This window comes from Limulus polyphemus, unplaced genomic scaffold (assembly GCF_000517525.1).
Source record: "Limulus polyphemus unplaced genomic scaffold, Limulus_polyphemus-2.1.2 Scaffold341, whole genome shotgun sequence".
In the NCBI taxonomy this organism is placed as follows: domain Eukaryota; kingdom Metazoa; phylum Arthropoda; class Merostomata; order Xiphosura; family Limulidae; genus Limulus; species Limulus polyphemus.
The window spans coordinates 573,016-577,811 of record NW_013665951.1 but is presented as its reverse complement, the minus strand read 5'-3'; the positions used below and the strand labels follow the sequence as shown (position 1 = coordinate 577,811).

The 4,796-nt window shown below is 35.3% G+C and overlaps 2 protein-coding genes across 5 annotated transcripts in view; one reads left to right on the top strand and one right to left on the bottom strand.

The window, feature by feature from the left end:
• LOC106457524 (aromatic-L-amino-acid decarboxylase-like) overlaps positions 1–935 on the bottom strand; it is a 35,585-nt gene extending 34,650 nt beyond the window's left edge. The window contains exon 1 of one of the 4 annotated variants that reach the window (XM_022383492.1): positions 850–935. The gene's annotated coding sequence lies outside the window, so the exon portion shown is untranslated. The remainder of the gene's footprint in view (positions 1–849) is intronic. The other 3 variants (XM_013916953.2, XM_022383491.1, XM_013916954.2) reach the window with 3 other exon arrangements.
• A 747-nt stretch (positions 936–1,682) lies between these two features.
• Positions 1,683–4,796, top strand: part of LOC106457521 (guanine nucleotide-binding protein-like 1) — a 37,568-nt gene continuing 34,454 nt past the window's right edge. Inside the window, exon 1 of the mRNA XM_022383489.1 lies at positions 1,683–1,701. The gene's annotated coding sequence lies outside the window, so the exon portion shown is untranslated. The remainder of the gene's footprint in view (positions 1,702–4,796) is intronic.

The following is a 4,796-nucleotide window of genomic DNA, read 5'->3' as shown; positions in this document are numbered from 1 at the left end:
TATACATATATATATGTATATATATATATATATATACATATACTGAATTCATAAATTTGGAATTATCATAATTTAGAAAATAATACATTTAACACCATATCACGAATGGATATACAGTACGTGAAACTATGCATTTCTTTAAACACCCATTAATGAATGCCGTTTTTTTTTTTTGGCAAGATGGCGCATAATTCGTGAATCATTATCATAATTATTTATTCAAGTGATAAGCATAATTATCTTTTTTTTATTTAAGAGAACCATCATCTATTTATTGGTTTAAATGTTCAATGTTGTGGTTGTATTCTCCTATTCGCGTTGCATTCGTAGCCATAAAAAATAGTTAATTGTACAATCATTTTCTGTTTGTTTGTTTTTTGAATTTCGCGCAAAGCTACACGAGGGCTATCTGCGCTAGCCGTCCCTAATTTAGCAGTGTAAGACTAGAGGGAAGGCAGCTAGTCATCACCACCCACCACCAACTCTTGGGCTACTCTTTTACCAACGAATAGTGGGATTGACCGTCACATTATAACACCCCCACGGCTGAAAGGGCGAGCATGTTTGAAGTGACGGGGATTCGAACCTGCGAATCTCAGATTGCGGATCGAGCGCCCTAACCATCTGGCCATCATTTTCTGTGAATATTATGAATCCCTGCAACATCGCCCAAAGTAAATCATTACTTTAAAACCCAAGTTTACTATATCTCAAATTGTCTGATAGTTCTCATTCTTCGAGATAAGCAATAAACTACTTCTAAGTTATGTATAGTTGGGAACGAACATAATATTACTTGAATTATTTAAAAAATTCAGAGAATTAGATTAAAGTTTTTTATTCACTTACCAATCCGACGGGTAGCTTTAATCACTGCCCTCCTAGTTCCTTTATGTTACGACGAAAATGAGTGTTTTAAAATCCTTAGATACGAATTAACTAAGTGGTGTCTGTATGCACTCCTATTCGTTCTAAAAGTGTGACGTCATATCTCTCCGCCCTCTTAAAGACAGATGATTTGTTAAAGTCAGATCTATAGACAACGACGCAACAGTGTTTACTTCTTCTTCTTCTGACACGTATACAGATATATACAAAAACAAAACAAAAAATAATATAGTGTCAAAAGTCCTCGAAACGGTTCAGAATGTGCTGTTATAATTTTGTCTGGTGGACGTTTGGAATTTCAGTATTATTTAATTTATGTTAGTAAAATTGCTAAAATTCAATCATCAGTCAAATGGCTTTGCACATACCAGTTAAATTATATATTATTTTGTTAGCTTGTTCTTTATCTTTGTAACTCTTTGGTGTTGCTTCTAATTTCTACTTTTATGCTAGAGTATTTGCTCATTTCCTAGGAATTCAATCTGTTAGATTACTTCTGGAATGAGAATACCACTGCGTTTCCACGACTACTAATGCCTTCTTCCCTTGTAGCTTCACATTTCAGAGGAAGTCAACAGTCACCTCCTGATGACGCCAATTGTCGGTGTGGCTTCGTCTCGTTTCTATGGTAACTGAACGCTTGAACGCTGCGTCCCTATAATTGATGGACCACGAGAAGAAAGTCATATTATACCTTATACTAGATGATTTTAAAAGGGCTGTCGCAGGGATTGGATTACCACCTCTGAATATTTTCATTGTAATGACTTCACATGAACGGTTCAGACGTCAGGGTCATTAAAATACTCAAAGGTAATGGCTTTAACTAGATAATTTGCGTAGAAAGACTTCATTATCGACCTGAACATTCAACAGAGTTTGCGTCATAGCCTTATAGTGTTTGTATGATAACCTTTAACTATAATTACATTCCTTATGTAAGAATTTGTAACGTACCAGCTTATATAATAAACTGTTGGTGTAATTCATATATTAAAGCAATATCTACAGAAAACAGAGTAAGCTAACTTACTAAACATATGAACTCTAAAGATGATTCAAAATTATCATTGTTGTTGGTCCCTCAGGGAGCAAGTGGTAAGTTTACCGACTTACGACACTAAAATCCGGAATTCGATTCCCTGCGGTGGACATAGCAGATAGCTAACAAACTCTATTGTGACACCCCGGAGGGTAATCGTTAAGTTTATATACTTACAATGTTAAAGTTCGGGGTTCGATTCCCCACGATGGACAGAGTGCAGATGGTCCATTGTGTAGCTTTGCAATAAGAAAACAGCAACTCCGTCGTAATGCCCCCCCCCCCAAAGTGGCACAGCGGCATATCTGCGAACTTACAACGCTAGAAACCGGGTTTCGATAGCCATGGTGGGCAGAACACAGATAGCCCATTATATAGCTTTGTGCTTAACTTCAAAACAACAACACTGCCGTAATAATAATATATTTCTTGGTTTGTAGGTTTAGTGAATTCAAATTTATACATACGTGATTTATTCGTCTATTACGATACTCTTTCAAGTTATTAATAAATACTAAAATACTTTAATGTTATGTTGTAACTTGGGAGATATCAGAATGTTTCAATATTTAAATCAGAAGAACGCCACTCTGTATATAATACAACCTTTCCAGTTTAAGTTTTCAAAATATTTGTTGTGTGGAATAAATTTTTAAAGCACGGAGTTAATTTTGCGGGATCGCACTGATTCGAACCCATCACGTCAGACCCGAAATGCAGAGCTGTAAAATAAGGTTATCCCGCGCCCTCTTTATTAATATCTGGATATATTGTCCTGGAACCTGGTTGAATATAAACGTTTTGTTTGGAAAAGCTTATTTTTTACCAAATTCTTGTTATCCTGAATCTGCTTATTCTTTATATATAACCGTAAATGTTCACATGCCTGTGAAAGTTCTAATAGCTAGTGTTATTTCTATCTTCAACATATCATCAGTGTAAGGTATCGTCATGTTACCGGTAAATGTCTGGCTTAATAAGTCTATCGTATCTGCTATTAATCTTGTAGTTGTGTATCTATATGCTAATTTTTGATCTGCCTATGATATTTAATGGTAGGTGAATAATGAAGTTTTATAACTTTACACAGGGGTAGATTGGGAATTAAAACAGGCTTGAGAAAACTGTTTTATACCGGTTGTCTAATAGTCCAGTAGAAGTTGACACAAGATATAGCCAACCCGGACATTTTCCATAACAACCAAGTTTTGGTCTTAAAACATGCACGTGTGTATCTAAAAGCTGCAGAAAAAATACACACAAATTCTCACGTGGGGAAATATTTTTTTGGAGGTCAAAGCTAGAACAATACAATGCAGTTTTCTGTGTGTGTGTAAAAAGACTACTATTAAACATTGAACGAATACAGCAAAAGTTTTTGCACTGAGTTTTATTCATAATAATGATTCAATAAAACCATCTAACATAATTGCATGAGTTTGTAAAAAAAAACTGAAACTTTAATATTTTAGGACATTAAGGGTTAGAAACCTTGGAGATTTTATGATGAATGTGACAGACATATTTAATATTGACAAAAGCTCTATTCTAAGTTTCAAACGAAAACAGGCACTAGTTATTGTATTTGAGGGGGACTCTTACCTGAACGTTTAGTTCTGAACACGTAAAGTGTTATCCAGGTTGAAAATTCCAGTCCCAGTTATAGCATTTATATATATCACTAAAAATGTGCCAAATCTGTGAATAACAGATCCACAATGATACAACAATGTTGGAGATTTATCTTGACGGGGTTGTGGTTCATCTTGAAATAACAAGGTTGAAAATTCATCTTGATATAACAAGGTTGAAAATTCATCTTCAGACAACAAGGATGGAAATTCATCTTGGTACAACAAGTTTGGAAATTCATCTTGATACAACAAGGATGGAGATTCATCTTGATACAACAAGAGTAAAGATCCAATTTGATACAACAAGGGTAGGCATTCATCTTGACAGCCAGTGAATCCCAACTGCTATATAAATACTAATTTACCAATACTACTAGAACTACGACTACAGAGATTAAATGGCATGGCAGACGTGCCAATTTTTAGAACTCGACCTCTGTATATATATATATATATTTACGAAGTTATTGACACAATGCCATTTAGTTTTACGCTATAGTAGAGAGACTTTATGACGATGTTGATGAAAACGATCAGGCTTAGAGATGAAAATATAAATCTAACAAAATGGATATGCATTTAAACGTGTTGATGCATAGAACAATGTTATAGCATTATTTTAATTATAATTGAAAATGAACAATTGTGAATTGTGAGGAGCGGATGTCGGTGCTTAAGATCAGAATGTCGCAGATCGACAGCTATTTTTCAACATCTGCAATCCCTTTGTTCCTAATGAAATAGTAACAGTTTAAACAGAAATGGAATGACAATCAGGAGTATCTGAAATTACAGCCTAACTTTAAAACATCGTTAATTCAAATGGAAGCCAGTGGCGGATCGACACACGAAATAGACTGAATGAATCGAGATAATGAGTAAATATTGAGTTACATAGATACAAGTTCAGTTTATTTTGAGATCACAAACCACAGATGAGCGAACTTTTTGTCAGATTTGTGGAGTATGGACACTACGATGATCAGAACGGCCGGACACAATTAATAAACTGAAGTTAAAGGAAACAAAGTCATTTTCATTTTATAATAGGTGGTTAAAGTGATTAGGGCACTCGATTCGCAATCTGAAGGTCGTTGTTTCGAATCCCCGTCCCACCAAACATGCTCGCCCTTTCAGCCGTGGGGGCGTTATAATGTGACGGTCAATCCCAATATTCGTTGGTAAAAGAGTAGCCCAAGAGTTGGCGGTGGGTGGTGATGACTAGCTGCCTT